The sequence below is a fragment of the Pempheris klunzingeri genome, chromosome 11, assembly GCF_042242105.1.
Source record: "Pempheris klunzingeri isolate RE-2024b chromosome 11, fPemKlu1.hap1, whole genome shotgun sequence".
NCBI lineage: Eukaryota > Metazoa > Chordata > Actinopteri > Acropomatiformes > Pempheridae > Pempheris > Pempheris klunzingeri.
The window spans coordinates 17,668,330-17,686,610 of NC_092022.1; the positions used below are offsets into that span (position 1 = coordinate 17,668,330).

Genomic DNA, 18,281 nt, shown 5'->3' on the forward strand with positions numbered 1-18,281 from the left:
TCTTTAGGCAGAAAGTCTGGACATTGTGCTGTTTGAGCTCCTGGACCAGTTTGCTTTTGCTGGAGTTGAACTGAAAATACCCACCGTGGCATCTCTCCCTCCGCGCTGGTACCGTCGCTGAACATCCGTCTGCAGGCTGCTAGACAGACAGTGCCTGTTCCCCACACCTCCTCCGCCACCTCCTCCGCCCCCCTTCCCCACCACCCCCTGCGGCGGTGGCGTCTGCCTGTAGTCCGCATCCGGGTTTGACGAGGCGGCCGGAAGCGCGGCGCTCCGCTCGCTCGAACTCGTGTACCCAGAAGCCCCCGCGACGCCTCAACTTACAGAACTGGCTTCTTGGGCTTCGGGAGTGTTTCCCCATTTAAACAAACAGTGCCGAAGATGGCGGAGAGTTAATGGTGTAAAGAAGAAATTATCGATCCGGTACAGATTTACGTCCACAAGGTAAGCCCCTGTTCCGTGTGCGCTAACATTAATCTAATTTAACGCGACTTTGCATTTGGTTTGCATTTCGTTAGAGGACGGAAATGTACGGACTTGGGTTCCCAGCGGCAGTGCTCACACAATATTGGCATCGGTGCGGTGCGGAGGGCACAGTGCATGGTCATTTAGTACATGACAGCAAAGATTTGCCGAACCTGACCGTGGCGATGATGAGGTGCGTGCCTTGTGCCATGTTTTTGTGTGTCAGCCTGTGTCGCGAAACGAATGAATGTTTTGCAGACATTTTTCAGAAACTTCTCTTGATCGCGCGAGCTGGCCAGTTTTACGCACAAGCTGGTGGATCACAGAAGTGTTTCCAATTCATGCAGCACGTCGGGAAGTTTTGGAGGACGGCACGCACACCTGACACTCGCATGCTCGGGCTTAATCGCGCACAAAAAACAGGGTGATAGTTCACTGTTTTCTCTCGCTTGCTTGCCGACTGTCCCCGACAGTCGACAGGAAAACTGTGCAAACAGCTGAGCAGCCTGACGCTGTCGCAACATGAGGGGATCCGGACCGAGGCGTTTGTTGATCAAGTACATGCAAACACTCTCAACTGTGCATCATATGCGTGATGTTTGAAAGAGGATACTGGTGCGTTTTACTTGTTGGGTTATTACTACAAAACATGCGATGCGGGAAGCGGCATGCGATGCTGAATGACAGTCAGTCAGTCAGTCATCCTGTCCAGGTCCCGACTGCTGAGCGATAAAAAGTGCACTGACTCTGGTGTCTCTCTCCACTGTGCAGATCAGTGCTCTGACTGGGGCATGCATTGACTGTAGATGGATGAGGTGAGCCAGTGAGTGGTCGCTGTGCTTGTGTTTTTCCCTCTGAGGTCTCCTTCATAACCCTTCCTGTCATCTGCTTCATCCTTAATAATGTGTCTCACTGTATATCTGCAGGGGGCAGCAACGCGGCCATGTGCATATAGGCTGTCCTGTAACCCTGATGATCCAAGGTTTGATCCCTGAAAGACCCAGACAGCCAGCCAGCAGTGTGTGTGCATGTGTGCATGCGTGCATGTGTGCGTGCGTGTGCGTGTGTGTGTGTGTGTGTGTGTAGGCTACATGAAAAGCACCATGTCCTTGAGCACGACCCCAGAGCCCTGCTATAGTACCTGCTCGCTGTGGATAATAGCAGTCTGCTGTCCAGTGTGTGTAAACAGTAGTTGAATGGAGGTGATGCAGATGGTTTGTGTGTCAGTGTGGACAGGTGAGGGCCGTCAGGATGGGTTAATTACACTGAGATGAAGGTTTAAATTTAGATCTGTTTGCTGCTTTGCTTTGTGGATGAATGATGAGGGTGTACATAACGATTATTGTCATTATTGAATAATCTGTCATTATTAAAATGTGAAAAAGTAGTAAAAGTCAGTTTCCCGGAATCCTTTCTGACTTCCTCCATTGCCTTCTTTTGTCCAATCAAACAGTCCAAAACTCAAAGATATTTATTTTACGTACATATAAATCGGAAAAAAGCAGAAAATGCTCACACGGGAGAAGCTGCAACCAGTTCTTGAGCCCCAGCATAAATTACCTATTTTAAAGCACAAGCCAGAAAATGACACACACCCCAAAAAATGTTTTTTCTGCTTAATGCCCCTTTAACAGCAATTTACTCTCTGAAAGGTTCACACTAAAACAGTCAGGATTAGCCAAAGTGTTTCTGAACTGAATTTACAGAGTCACGTGCATGGCAGAAATGTCCTGTGAGGTCTTTTTTCTTGCCTGGTATGTTCACTATTTTTGTATTAAGTCCCATTACACAATGTTGTTGCAGTGATATTAGGTTCTTGAGTAGTTAAATCATTATTCTGTTGATGGACTAATCATTCAATCGACTAATCGTTTCAGCTCTCTGGCTGAACTATCTGTCTGCTGGCCTAGTGGAGGGGTGTCTCGCTCCACGGCAACCCTCTCCTGACAGATTTACAGTCAACCCCAGGGCCCAAGTCTCCGCACACGTGCAGTCAGACACACGCCTACAACCTGCTCTCAAGGAATTGAAGGGAGCACAGACCGGGAGGGGTGTGGGCAAGCTGCTCGCACCCATAGGCATCCATGAGGGGTCTTCGCTAAGCGGATGCGTGGACAAGGAGGAGGAGGAGGGTGACAGTGATGCATGATGTTTGCTGAATGGGAAAAAAGAGGACAGAGGTTAGCAGGGGATGCTGGTGACTGGGTCAGGCGCTGGGGCAGGGCTCATGAGGCTTAGCGGGAGGGAGGCAGGACCTCGCACACCAGCCTGGGAGCATAGGAAGCTGTGTGTGTGCGTGTGTGTGTGTCCAGAGGAGGAGCGAGGGGGTGTATGCAGTCAGGGGAGGGGCTCAGGTAGAGCCTCCCCCTGGAATTCAACCTGGAATTTTTGTTTTTTGCATCCTTCCTGGTCTGTTGTTGATCTTGTCCCCCCCCCCCCCAACTCTGCTCCGTCATTTGTGGAGTTTTTTTTTTCCTCTTTAGCAGAATCAGGAAGTTCTCTGAGTAGGACAGACCACATTCTTTACTGCTCTCTCTCGCTCTCTGTGGTATGTGTCTCGCCGTCCCCTACCTCCCCCAACTGCAGTGTACTGAGCTGAACTGTTGTCCTGTTGTTGTTGGGGCCCCTCTCCCATGTGTCTGGATGTGTTAAACAGGAATTAATCTTCCCCAGCTCTCATTGATTTCACTGTGTGGAGGAAAGGTGTTTTTTTTTGTCACTCATTCTTGTCTTCTTGTTCTTTACTCGGGCATCTCCAGTCCAGTTGTGGATACCTCAGCACCTGATTTCATGCGGTTTTGCAAGGTTTGTTCCAAGTGACAAGGGCGCTTTATCTTTTGGTACTAATCGCAATATGGTGTTTGAGTTTCAACACGGATTCCCCTCTTTTTAAATTCAACAAAAGGATCTTCTCAAATATTAAATGTTGTGCAAACATTTAAGAACGCTTCTTATATTAAACATTGGCATAAAATTGGCAAATTTAAACCAGGACCTGTCTAATTAACCCTAGAACACTAATGTTGGGTGATTTTCACCCATGCAATTGTGGTTCCCAGCTCCATTATTTTTTATCATTCACACAGTTGTCAGAACTGTTGTTCCTCTTGACCCGTTCCTGGGAACATGTGAGCCCTGTCCGGTGAAGGCACAGTCTCCCTGCATCACTGACAACTGTGTGAATGATAACAAATAATGGAGCTGGGAACCACAATCGCGTGGGTGAAAATCACCCGACGTTAGTGTTCTAAGGTTAAAGAAAAGACTGAATTAAAGAAGACTATAGTTGACTGTTCACTAAGCCCCGTCGCCCTTAGTTAACGTCGCTGTGCCTGTCAATCTTTACATTCCAGAGAAGCAGTTTACCGCCATAATGAACGAACGATTTACTACTCAAAAGTAACATCAACTGAATATATAAACAGTACTTTTTTTAAACGTGTCCCTGATTCTTCTCCTAAATGGTTTTATAATTATGCACTTGATAGCTACATACATGAAATAAGGCCTGAGGTTACCCAGTGTCCTCCTGGCTCCACATTCTTTACATGTGTTTTATAGTCTGCATATGTCAGACATTTTTGTTTGTATATACTGAGAGTTTGTCGCTCTGTTTTGTACATGTGACATCTACATTAAGTGTCTGTCCTGGGAGAGGGAAACCCTCCTCTGTTGCTCCTCTGAGGTTTTTCCCAGTTAAAAGTGTTTTTTGGAGGAATTTTTCTATGTATGAATCAAAGGTCTATGGACAGAGGGTGTAGGCTGCTAGACAGACAGTGTACAGATTATAAAGGGAAATTGTGATTGTGAGCTATAGAAAGTAAAATTTGACTTAACTTGAGTTAGCAGCCTCACCGGTTTAGGACCCACGTAGAAGTCGTGGAAATAAAGAAGCAGGATTGTTTTTGTGTTGCAGTAAAGGAACTAGTTATTTTAAAATTATGAAAAGGAAAAAAGTAAGAGGAGACTTTTATTTCGTTCTTACATAACCTGGTTTAGCCGCTTAGCTTCCTTGTTTGTATTTTCAAACACTAGCCTATGTTTTAACATTACAGCACTAAATGCTTCCAGGATGAGAAGGATTAATCGATGTGTTTGGCAAACGAAACACTAACTCAGGTAAGGTTGGCCGGGTTTGCTGGAGCATTAACTTCCCCAAATCCAATGAAGAGCGGAACAGAGCTGCTAATGTTAGCCTAAACTCTGATAGTATCTAGGGCTTGCACACAGTGGGGAAATACTATACAGTGGATGTGGTAGTCTGGAATGGGGATTTGCCAAGCGTAGTCTGCAACGCCACAAACTAATGTAGTTAGTTAATGATGTGACCCTTGGCCTTGGAAGTAACACTCGGTTATTAGTCAAGGTAATAATCTAATCAGCCAGACACGCTAACAATTCCAGCATACGTTAGAGCAGATAAATTCACAGTTTAATCCATTTCTGGGCGAAACAGAAAAACAGTATTACAGACACACTTTGACCAGTACCAAACAAGTAATTAGGTTCAGTACCTGCGGCCTGTCTGTCCTCTTTGAGCTTAAAGGAGAAACAGAAAGACAGCATTGTTGTGTGTCACTTCACTGATTTTGCATATGTCAGGCCAATGTTTGCCAACATTCATGGCTCTCCTCTCAAGCCAGAAACCACAGAGCCAGCATTCCCGCTTGTAAAGTTATCAAGAGACAAGTTTTGCTGCTGCTCTTCTGATAATGAATTGGAGATAGTCAGGGGATTTGTGTGTTGGCTTTAGCTTTGACACCCAAATGAGCTCTATTTTATCGTACAGCTAACAGTTTGAAACCAGAAATACTACCCACATTCCACTTCATCAATAAAAAAACAAAAACGCACACTTCTTGGCAGCTATCGAGGCTCATAAGGCCACTCTCCACTTAGCTATCAATGAAAGGCCTTCACACCGTGTCTTTTAGTTTTATTTATTCAACAATAGTGATGTAACTGTACTCTCAAGTGTTATAAATGAGTTTAATTACTTGTTGATTCTTTTGTTATAGGTAGCTTTCTCCTCTGGCTGTCTCTCCCATCTCCCTCCGATAAGTAGACTCACAAGTGTTTTACAGTCAGATAAATTGAAAGAAGGAGCAATTTAAACATCTAATATCACAAACATGTCTTCCTTTGCTCATTCCTTTTTATTTGCTGTTCATCTTTTTGTCAGTCGTGGTGTGTGTGACTGATATTTTTATGCGGTGTGAGTTGGAGCCAATGCTCTTGTGGTTGTGCAGGAAGCTGACGTGCTTTCATGACTCAAGATGATACAGGAAGAAATGTTGTTGCCACACATAATATCTCACTGTCGACACCACCTGCAATATCAAAAGACTCCATGACACTTAAGAGAAACGGTGCAATGGAACCAGTAAAAGTGCCTGAGGTGAACAAACTTTTCTTTTACAAAACAAACCAAAAATTAATCGCACAATATTTTTCCTGTGCTGAGTGTTTCCTGATGATTACGACTGCTAACACTGCATCTTAAACTTATGATAACTGATAATTGCTATTTACAAACATAGCAGTTACGGAGCAACAACATAATTTATTTTTAGTCGTGTTTAAAGCTACGTGACGGATATAAGTCCAACATTCACGTTCCTTTTAGCTTCACTTTGGTCTCCACCAACCCCTGAGGGAAATATCTCGCTGTTAAATGCTCCACTGTGTTCACCAGCTAGTCTCTATTGGCGCTTTTCCACTAGCACCCACTCGGCTCGACTCGACTCGACTTGACTCGACTCGGCCTGTAGGGTTTTCCACTAGGCATAGTACCTGGTACCAGGTACTTTTTTAGTACCTACTCTGCTGGGGTTCCAAGCGAGCTGAGTCGAGCCGAAAATGTGACGTCAACATACTGCAGGCCACTGATTGGCCAGGGAGTGACGTCACTGGATGAGTCATGAGAGCGACCCGATGTTTTTAAAACCCTGGCAACAGGGACCGTGTGTTTTTATTACAAACACTCTATGTCCTTAGTTGTGTTGTGTTTGTGCCACATACAAATTACGCCACTGGAGTTTCAGGCCGCCTTGCTATGACGACCCCACCCACTTCGAGGTGGTACGCAACTTTAATGGAAAAACGACCCAAATCGAGTCGAGGCAAGTAGAGCTAAAACTGTGTAATGGAAAAGCGCCATATCTGTGTCCACACAGGTGGCCCAAGTCTGTTTATCAGAGCATTTTACTAAAAACAGCTGCCTGCTGCGGTAGGAAAACATGCTGATGAGAGCGTTGAGAGTCAATCAAAACAGCAATGCAGAGAGCCGTAAAACAAAAACGAGTTGAAAATTGCTAAAATGCTTCATTGGGATAAGTGGAATTCTGTCTTTGTCCCTTTGAGCAAACGCTTTCACATTACTGTTTATGTAAAGATATTCACTAGAGCAGCTTTAAGTTTCTTTATATGTGACATTTTTACATGTATCTGGATAAACAACATGGATTTTTGTTTATTTTTTCCATCTGCTCTTATTATCTAATAACGTCTTTCCCTTCAGGGTTAGGGTTAGAGTTCCTCTATGAAACAAAATAAACTCAAAACCAACTCTTCCCAACAGCCAGAGAGTCCTAAAGGATAATTGCAAAGTAAGTAACATTTTAAAAATCCTAGGGGGGTTGACTCATTTTTCATCTGCCACTGATGCACTAGCAGAGAGATGACACTTAAGTGGCTAGCCAAACAGTGATTAAGAATGGAGAACATTGACTGAAAGCGTAAATAAGCAACCTCTTCACCAATGTGCACCTTTTTATTGGTTTATGCAGTGTGAAGAAATTGTCAGGAGTTTGAAATGAAACATTACAATGTACAGTTTGGGTTGCCTTCAGCAGTGTGACAGTAGTTCTCAAACACAAAAAAAAGGTCACAAGTGAAAGTAAGATTTGTGACTGATATTTCTGTCTCACAGAAATCATGTCTACGATACAGGAAGACAAACGCGCCTTTTGACCTTTTACATCGTTCTATGGGTCACAATTGTCATTCGTTCACGCGTGGTGTCCTGGGTCTGCACACTCAAATCCACTATGCTTCACATGTATTTCAGAGCTTGAATAAATCTCAAATTTCAGTTCACCAGAAGTGGTTCATTCTTTACATTTGAGAGTCTAAATGGAAGGAGATGTGTGTAAAATTGAACTGAATTATTTAAAATATCTGACACAGCTCACTTTCTGCAATCATGTTTGCATATTTACATGATTTCAAAGAGTTTACTGCAGAAAATGCTGCCAATCTCCACTGTGCTGGCCTGAAATTGGCCCAAAAAAAATTTCAATAAATGTCTAGGAAATGACGACAGCTACAACAACCAATGCTATTTCATGTCATTTATTTATTGATAAGGAAAACGCACATTGATCAACACGTCTAAATGATAATGTGCCAGCTGGCTAATTTTCAGCTGCAGTCCTTTGAAACCAATTAAGTAAAGAAGCAGAAGTTTAACCAACCCATCAGCAAACAGCCTTGTAATAACAGAAGACATACATGTCAGAAGAAAGCCAACTTCAGAAAGGAAATAAAGGTAGTGATATGTGTAAAATTATGTTATTGAATAGTTTGGACTGACAGCAATTAAAAAAAATACCAACTTGGACTAGTGAATGGCATTTTTCACCATTTCCTTACAGACTAGTACGATGGATCCAATTCCAAAGCAAGTGACAAATAAATAATTTCTAATTGTGACATTTTATTGTTATCATGGGAGATCTGATCTTAAATGGTTATATTGTTCTTTCCTTGTCGCGCCTGTGTTAATCACTGATATGGAGCCAGTTGTGAAACCAGGTCACTTTACACGTGATGATCCATTCAGACTCGCAGCAACCACAGGTCACGTCCTTGCATTGGTCTGAAATTGATCATAGAGTTGTGTTAGTCATTTCTGCTATTCAACACGTCTGGAAATCAGGATGATCTTTTGGGCTCTTAAAAAGGGTTTTGGCAAAGTTAAGGAGCTGAAAAGTAGTTTATCCAGTTGTCTGTGATAATGGAATAATGAAATACCAAACAGAGTTGGTGGGATGAATTGATGAGAAAGCTGAGAGAGAAGGATGAGCTGACTGCCAGAACAACTGTCAACTGTGCATCCTCGGTTTCAGTTTCCTTTCTCTCCCCAGAATGCCTCAGTGCAGCTCATGTCCTCTGCTGCTTTATTTTTCTGAGAGCTATTTCTTCTGTGAGATGAATGTCAAGTGCCCATTTTGGTGTGTTTCTGTCAGCTCTGTTTTGTTTTGTTACTTGCGGTTCACTCTTGTTTTCCATCTTTTTCTCCTCCTCTAGTCTTGTTCTCCTCTGTCTTTGTCTTCTCCGATGTGTTTCTTTCTCGCAGTGCACAATTAGCTGGTGCACAGGACTTTATGTTCTTTACATCTGAGTCGAAACACTCAAGCGCACGTGTTAATATCAAAATAAATTGTCTTTGTACTACAATGGCTTCCTTTTGTGTTAGCATAGGTCCATGTATTTGAGTGTGTGTGTGTGTGTCTGTGTGTGAGAGAGAGAGATGAGTGAGGAGGAGAGGAGGGGGGAGGAGACGTGGAGAGTCGTTTTATTAACGTGGCGACTCCCGCTAAAATTCAGGGAGTGCTGTTGCATCCAGCTGTTACTGGTTGCGCGAGGCTTCGTTGCCATGGCAACACAGCCCTGCGCGCCTGCTCAAGGTCGTTCATCCAGCACTGAACTGAGCACATAGGATGCACACGGAGGGAGAGAGAGGGAGAGAAAAACAGAAAAACTACTTCAAAGTGACCAATCAAAAGCACTTCAGTGACGTTGTGGTCGGTGAACAAACTCAACCCCCCCAACCACCCCCCCCGCTATGATACACACACACACACACACACACACTTACTCTCTCTCCTCAGTAAAGAAACAAACAAAAAAGAACCTCTGGCCTTGGGGCTTGTAGGTTCTTTTGCCAGTTGATAAAATATTTAGCTGGTCAGTGGAACAGTGAGGAATACAGTGGCTGGAGAAGAAGCGAGCAGCAGAGCTTGGCTTTGTGTTTTCCTTTCTCTAATGGTGCATTGCTGTGAGGCTACCTGGGGCTTCTTCCACCTCCTCTCGTCTCCTCTCCTCTCCTCTCCTCCTCTCCTCCTCTCCTCAGAGGATTGCAACATCCGTTGTGTGCTCTGCTGCATGTTTGCAGGCGCTGACTGGACTCAGTGCAGCACACAGTGTACCTTTAAAGGTCCCAATGCACTGTGTGATGGCAGCAGTCTTGCAGGTTCATTGCATGTCACACTGTGCGAAATTGGGTCTAATAAAATCTGCATCAGACAGCATCAGTCGTGAGGCATGTCATTGAGTAATAAATACACAGTGAATCAGAGCCCAGGGTAAATAGAGGAAACTTGACAGAGTCCAGTCAGGGTAGCAGTTCTCTGAAGCTAGAGCTAAATGTCAATACTAGCGGGGCAGCATGCTCACAATGACAAAGTAAGCTAGCTGATTTATGTCCACCATGTTCACTATCTTAGTTTAGCACATTAGCATGCTAACATTAGCTGGGATGGATGGAAATGTCATTAGTCTTGCTGGTATTTGGGTACAAACCAAAGTGCTGCACAAATGAAACATTTTGCCCTGATGAAAAGTCAGGGGGCACAAAAGCAGTAGAGGTTATCTTCTGGGGAACATGATTGTCTGTTCAAAATGGCAATCCACCTGTGGTTGTTGAGATATTCAAGCCAAAGTGTTTGACCAACAGATATTGCCATCCCACAACAATATGCAAGCTTAGTGTGCCATATCATATAATTTGTGGCAATACTGACTGAAATTCTAATGTGATAAACATTTCCTATCATTTATATAAAATATAATTTTAACAGCACTGGGACATGTTGATACACTTGCAACATGAATAGGTACAGCAGACATGGCTGAAAGCAACACTAAAGGCTAAAACACACCGAGGGCGTCTGCGTCACGTTCAGGCTGCGCCATGGCTCTTGGAGTTGATCACGCCCCCTACAGTCAATGCTTTAAAACCCACCAGAAGCGGCTCGGCTCGGCTCGGCTTGGCTTGGCTTGGCTCAGTGCACCGTTAAAGATATGCGCCAGTTCCATTTTCCATAAAAGCCCCTGAGCAGACTTTCAATCGTATATTCCACCACCACATGAATATTATTTTAATATCGGTGGCACCGGGCCAGACATTAACCGGTCAAACACCATGTTTGACAAGAGGTTTGTCTTGGATGTGGAAAAACAATTTCACTTTAATTTTCGCTGCTGTCTGTAGGCTACAGCACAACAAAGCAGTAAATACACACAAGAAACACATTTAAAACAGATTAAACATGAAAGTAGCTTGTTTGAACACATTAGAAGCATGAAAATGTCGGGGTAACACTGTTGTGAGAAAAAAAGAAGTTTTCATAACATTAACAGTCACAAGAAAAGAGGAGAAGCGCTATGTCACACAGCAAAGGCCACATACGGCGTCATTTTGTAACTACACTGACTGCAATACAGGACAAGTTTTGATCTGATCCAGCTTAAATGGCAATGATTGATCAATCACTTTGTAATGGTCACCGGGATGTGTGAGGAAAAGCTCAACTCAAAAGCAGTCCAACACTATGCTTACGTTAGTTTGATAATCATGAATCATATAATTGGACACATTCTCAATATGATCTGCATCAAACTGACATTAATTTAAAGTTTGATTAGCTGGTCTCAGCTGACTGAAACGGTCCGTTTATCATCCTAAATATCTGTGTGAGATAGCACAAGACTCTTGTTAGCAATCCTGCCTGTTACTGACTGTGCTATAAAGTCATGGAAAGACACGGCGTGTGCTGGTGTCTAATGTTCTTCTTCTGCTTCTGTATTTTTGTGTTTTTGTTTTCCACAGGGTGCATACAGAGTTCAGCAGGATTTTGATAAAACAACACATAAAGTCTCTTTTTTTTCTGAGAGAACAGTGACGAATCTCATCACTTTTTGTGGTCAGTTACGTGATGGTTTCACGTTTCTTCATGCTGTAACGTAATAGATGCTTATTGAAGGGGTCCTCGGTGGGGTGTGTGTCTAAGAAGGGGAGTTCTGTTTTTTGACTTATTTTCCATTGTAAAAAATCCAGGCCTAGTTTATGTGTTTCAGAGCTGCTTTACGTGCCCGTGCGCACGCACACACACACACACACACACACACACACACACACACACACACAAACATTTATGGGGTAGGAGTTTAGGTAAATGTTACCAGCTGCAACACAGCGAGCAAGTGGCTTCAACTCTGGCTGAACCCGGCTGTTACGTGACCACCTCCTCAACTTAATTCACTCCCATCTTGCCTTCCCTTCAGCCACCACACCTCCTATATCACTCTACCCCCACACCAAACACACACACACACACACACACACACACACATACACATCGCCATCTCCATCCACCAGCTCCTCTCTCCAGTGTCACCAGCAGCAGCATCACTCATCTCAGAATAGCGGGAGAGCACTCCAAGGTTCGCTACCCCCACCTTATCACCTTGGTGTGGTGCAGCAGGCCAGCCAACCAGGCCTTGTCTGATTGGCTGCCCCTTCGCCACCCCTCCGAGGTCACACTGTTGGTGCTGTGATGTCACAGAGGCTTGATTATCTGTACGTCCAGTGAAGCTCAGCTGCAACACACTGTACACGCCAGCACCTTGCATAAGCATTACTGATTGCTTTATTCTTCAGTCTTTATTTGGAACCACAAAGTGGTCACTCATCTTCCTGGGGTCCATGCAGTAACAGTAACAATTTAAAATCAACACAGTATCGGATAAGAAACTACAACGAAACAAGCCAAGTGTAGAGATCATAAAATAAGTGAAATGACTTTGAAAAAGGAAGACAATAAAAAATATGAAAGAATGGCAACAAAAAGAAAGAAAAATGTTAAAAGGTCCCAAAACAGCAATAACAATAAGTAACATCTACAGCATTATTTTTTAGTTACTTTTTCCAGAAAAATCTGCTTTTAATCTTTTCTTGGTGCATCCAGCGACTGATTTAAGTGTTGAGTTTTCTAGTGCTGCCACCTTTACTGATGGCAGAGTGGACCTGAGTGGACTAATCTTGCAATTCTAAGCTTTTTTTTAGTTGCTTTAGTTGGACAGAAAGTGGAACATGAGCAGGACATTTCCTTGAAATTATATTGCCCATTTCCATCATGGAAACAAAGTGATCAATCTGGTCAGACCGAGACAGTGAGTCATGTAATTTCACACCCAATAGTTTGTTTGACGGGCAGAGTGCTCTGGCTTTAGTAAGAACTGCTATTCCTATTAGCAAGTGCAGTACATTCAGTTGTGGCATTACTTCACATGACTAATTCATTCATTCTCACCCATTCAGCAATGGTACACAGCTCAACGTGTAGATTCTCTCTCAGCTCTATGATTGCCGATCAGTTCTGGTTACTTCTATTGATTTGATAAGGCTCATATGCATTTATCTTTGCTGCCATTACAGGCATGTAACCCTCTAACACCCACAGTGATTGATCCCATTTTGGCTCAGTAGGTGATATCAGTGCCTTTAACCCCATGTAACTGTTGTGTAAGAGAAGTTTGGATTCCTCAATGAAAACATATGACTCAGGAGAATTTGAAAGCGTGCACATGTCATGCAGGGAAGACGCAGGCTCAGGCTTCAGTCAAACTGCTGAATTTCACATTCTGCTGTGGACGGGGACTAAGCAGAGGTACTACCTTCACCCATTTGTTTCTGCCAAGCTAGGATGTGGAAAGAAGCTCTCCGAGCGTCGGCCTCAGCTCAGGCAGAGGGGAGGGAGCATCTTTGGTTGAATCAGCTTTTCCTCTCTCATTTTCTTTTACTGCTTCTCCCCCTCACGGTGAATCTGTTAGTCCTGGGAGATCCGAGTCGTAGTAAACAGGCAGTGACATCTGTGTGCTCTCTTTAGAGAAAAAGGGGCCAGAATTTAATTATTGATTTGATGCAATGTGAGACAAAGATTCCGGTTCTTCTTGTGTTCCTCTTTTGGGAGCTTTTTATAGCTGTTGTTTGTGTATTTTTAGGTGCTGTCCAGCAAACCAGAGTTTACCCAAAAAGAAGGCTTCGCTTCTGTAAAGGTTCTTCTCTTCTTCTGCTGCTTCTCACTGTGCATACGTGCATGTTCTTGTGTCTCCGTTAGGCATGAGTTAGACATGATGCCCAGGATGAAATATCATCTCCTTTTGGACTCGGCTGGCCACTCAGGTAACCATCAGGTGAAGAGCCTCGGCTTGCCAGCAGATCTAGAAGGCTGCTGGTGATGTTTATTGAGCTGATCAAGCCCGACTAATGAGAGACGCACAGACTGACTGACGGTCTGTTAACATCGCTGGTAGATAGAGGTGTAGTGTTGTGGAGGAAATACTGCCTTTCCCTCTCCAACTATTTGCAGCGTGACTTAGTCCACTGTGAAAATCTTCCCGGACAAATATGTGTTTAGATGCAGCCATTTGAACTGATGATCCCTCTCTGTTCTGTCCCAATATCGCGTTGAGATAAGATGTACAACATATTAAAGAGGTGAGATGGTCTCAAAATGCTGTGTCATTGTGACTTGAGTGACATTCCACGCCACTGCAGTTCACCCAAATTGTGCCTGAGCAAGGCAGCTGCTTCACTGTCATCTGGGCTTTTTACATTCTTAACCTTTCATAGTTTATGCTGGTAACAATACGTTCAAACTGCTTGTACATGGATTTTCCTGTATAATATGTCTTTCATTGTAAAATAACAATAGAAACATATTTTTTGTTTTAGTTGTTTGTTGTAGTTAGGTTTTATTCGTAAATATGCTCATTTGAATTGATTGAAATTTGATATTATATCCTTTTCATTTGGTTCTCATATGACATTCAGAACATTAATATAGCATTTAACACCAGATATAGTGGAGTAATGGCGACCTGAGCAGAGAATTAAGTCAAACTCCCTCAGTGTGTGTTGTAATTTGAGCTTCTCTGTCCTTTGTTTTGGTTGTTGGGATGTCCTCCATGTGCATGTGGGTCTGTAAATCCTACGGTGAGCGAACCTGTAGCACGGTAAAGACGAGCTGAAAAATGAATCCGAACTGCTGCCCAGAATCGGACTCGGCTAAGCTAACACAATAGCACAAAGGCTAAGAGACAGCAGTTTTGTTCAGAGCAAATGAGAACAAATGAGAAACCTGTCCGAAGAGCCATGGACCTGGTTCATCCATGCTGTGCTCCGTTAAAACAGGCTACCATTGCTAGTGGTGTAGTTGCCACACCAAACTTTGCTGAATGCCATCCAGGAGGCCAAAGGCGACCAGTGAAAACACATTAGCAAGAGGATGACGGCTATATAAATGGTTTACTTGCCGTGGTTTTGCGAAATGCCATTTTGTTTTTGTGTTGCTGATGCCGATGTAAATGAAGGTTTGGGTCCTGGTGGCGCCATCCTTTGTTTATGTTTGCATCACGGGATTGCACCTATTGAATAGGGTGGATGTCTGTTATCACGGGGACTTTTCTGTCTACTCGAATGAAAGCATCTCAGTATTGTTTATGTGATACTACAGTAAGCACAGTGCTCAGTGGAAACACATGCACGCTGTATGTGTTAACTGAAAACCGTTTTTCTCTCACACGTCGGTGACAGGCCTCCAGTAAGGGCCTTGTGGAGGGTACGCGTTAGCCCAGCACGATCTCTCTCCCTATCTCACCAGGGCTAAAAATAACACCATCTCCACACTAGTCTTACACAGAGAAAAGGAGGGAGGAGGGAGAACACAGAAAGGCTGGAGGAAAGGGAGAAGGAGAAGGTGGGGATGATGAGAGGGAGGCAGAGTGAGAAAACAACAATCGGAGCGAGAGAAAGGGGAGAGGAGACGAACGGAGAGAGAGCAGAGGTGCAGGGAGGAAAAGAAAACAAGTCATTAATAATTTACCTGGAGGACACCTCTAGTTCGACCTTTAGTTCTGGTCAGTGGTGTTCAGTGCTGTATAGTGTTGGGAAATGATTTGACTGGTGTGTGCCGTCTGGAAGTCTGTGCCACAGCGACTGGCCAGGTGTGCTCCGGTGCTTTGTGGGTGTTCAGACCCAAAATAGCACCAGTGAGTACCAGTGAGAAGATGAAATATGATCTAAGTAAAAGATTCATGACTCTCCAGCTGCCAAACACAGCAGTAGATAGGATTTTAACTCAGGGAAGTCATCCTGACAAAAAATTATTTTATCTTTCCTTGTGACAAAGGTAAACAGTACAGGTACCCTGCTCACGTTACAAAGTAATCTACCAGGACTGTGTGCTTGCATTTGTTTGGTTTTCCAGTGCAGGGTGTTTCTAAGTGACATCGTACTGCAAAAAGTGAACTAGGTTCAACAGTTTTTTTTTTAAATAAAAATATTCATATATATTTGGAAGAATATAATTGAGGAACTTTTTTATCTACATGTGTTGACTTCTATCAGGGTTCGCCAGACAGAAAGAAGCTTAACTGTTTTCTGATCCCACTTCCGCAGCTTTTCCTGTAGCTGCTTCACAATGAAGAAGAAGAAAAGTCAAAGTCATTATTTTATTTGCTTCTTTGCTGTAAAAGTCTAATGCAAAATGTTTTTTTTTTTTTTAGCTGGGCTTTAGTATAGCCAGGTGTGAATGCACCCAAGACACATTGAGGACGCATTCAAATCTGACCACTCGGTCCACATTTGAGGTGGTCTGTCCCGCACGTTCTCTTAGCAATGTGTACATGTGTATGTCCTGGACCACATAAAGGACCACCTACTCTCCCGACGGGAGAGGTGATTTTAACTTACTATCAGACCAAAAAGATCCTAAAAAATAATCTCTAAAATATTCACCCTGCTGTGGATTTAGAGATGTTCCTGGCAGAGCGACATGTCCTGTTAACCAGCATGAGTGACAAGTTCATTTTGAGTCATTGATTTCTCTTTTCCATCTTTCATGCCCTGCATCTCCATTCTCCATATGCCTGCCCACCAACACTTTGCTCTGTGCTCTGTCAGAGTAGTTAGCGTCATGGATCTGATATGGATTGAGACATTAAAGATAAGCTGATAATGTTAAACGAAATGATGCTGTGATATTGCACCAGGGCCAGACACGTTTGTGATGTATGTGTTCATTGACATACAGAGCAGGGAGGTGAGATCTGATCACATGCGATTAGTGGAGACTAGTGGAGGTCTAATACCAGGTGGAAACAGACATACTTTGAGCGGTCCACTTGTGATTGGATCACCCACGACACGTGTTAATGTCTGGTCTGAAAATGGCCTAAGAGGGATGCAGGATTTGTTATGCTTCAGATGAAGTGCTTGTTGGATCGTCTTACTGCATCTGAAAACCCAACCATTGAAGGAATGACTTTTTTTCTGTCAATTTAAAACAGTGTTGAATATAACAGGAACTCATGTTTATTGTCCAGCCATAGAAACTGGAAGGATGCCTCACCTTGAGTTTAGATACATCAGAGAACAGTTTGACTGTCCGAGATGACTGAACGACACCTTGTGCAGAATAGTTTACCACATTCAGAAGGTTTGATTGGTGAATCAGGAGACTGACAACATGCCAACATGCAGATAATTCCTTGTTTTCGTTCTTTGCTTTGCCGCCTGCTGGATGTATTCTGACGCTTTTCCTTTTGACACCAGATTACTCCCAAACACACACACACACACATATATTCAACTCTAGTCAGGACTAATTTGTGACTGCTCTGCATTTAACCTTTGTCCTGACACACTTCAGCTGCACAAAAGAAAAGAAATATAGCTGGGGGTGTTTAAGGGAGGGTTTGGCAACTTGTTGCTGTGTGATTACAGTGCTGTGACAAACACTGTGCAGTGTCTGTTTCTGAGTGCTTTTAGAGTTTGTGTTTACCAACAAAACAAACCAAGGTCCCGGATAAGGGTTAGGAACACGGTGATACGGATTTTTTCCATGAGCTTTGCTTCAGCGTCCGTTTGGTGTAAGGGAGAGAGAGAGAGAGGGGGAGAACAGAAAGGTTTTTGGTTTTAGTGCCACAGGGGGGTTGGGGGTTTTCGAGCAGTAGAAGAATGGGCAATGCAGTTCACATTGTTAAATTTCAAGTGTTCAAACAGTCCATTAACTGTGTAACCTTAAACCCTGGGGTAACACTGAGGTCTCTGCCTCTCAGGTGTTGCAGACCATTTTACTAAGTCAGGTTAGAGTCTTTGAGCTTATGCTGGGATGTTTTACAGATTGTTCAACTCTCATATTTATGAGAATGCAAGACTTTTGCATCGATTAAATGTCTCTGTTTTCTCTGTTATCTCTAAAGGTCTAAAGTACCACCTAAAACTGAAAACCAATAACTTAAGCAAATCAATAGTTTAACTCAAGTGGGGTAGAAACAAACTTTAGCTGAAGCTCACAAAGAAGAACAGACTTTCTTGTGCTCACACGTGCACATTGTGGATTGGACCTGCGTTAGTTGCCGTCACCGAATGTGACACAGCTGCAAAACAAAGCGCTGCTCCTCCATGTAACCTGTGGACAAAAAAATGGCCAAATGAGAAAAAGAGAGGATGAAGCATTGAGAGAAAGATGGATGAAACACCACAGGGATGCAAGGTGATCTGTTAAGTTGAGACACTGAAGGTGTTTAAATGGCTGGTGGTCGTGAAAAGACAAATAACAGCAGAAATGATTCTCTACTTCTTGGTTGGTTGTCTGTCACAGGATCTTCATCCAAGTGCTTTTTGGCAAAGTTCACATCAGCACTGGATAGTTTGAAGAGGTTTGAGTTCTGCTTGACACTCTTCA

At 43.4% G+C, this 18,281-nt stretch overlaps 1 protein-coding gene across 3 annotated transcripts in view; it reads left to right on the forward strand.

Annotated features, from left to right (window-relative positions):
* The first annotated feature begins 366 nt into the window (after positions 1 to 366).
* The window catches only part of LOC139209518 (nuclear receptor coactivator 3-like), a 60,241-nt gene continuing 42,326 nt past the window's right edge, over positions 367 to 18,281 (forward strand). For 2 of the 3 annotated variants that reach the window (XM_070839257.1, XM_070839259.1), the window contains exon 1: positions 367 to 444. The gene's annotated coding sequence lies outside the window, so the exon portion shown is untranslated. Of the gene's footprint in view, positions 445 to 6,991; positions 7,074 to 18,281 lie in introns of those variants that run through there. The other variant, XM_070839258.1, reaches the window with a different exon arrangement.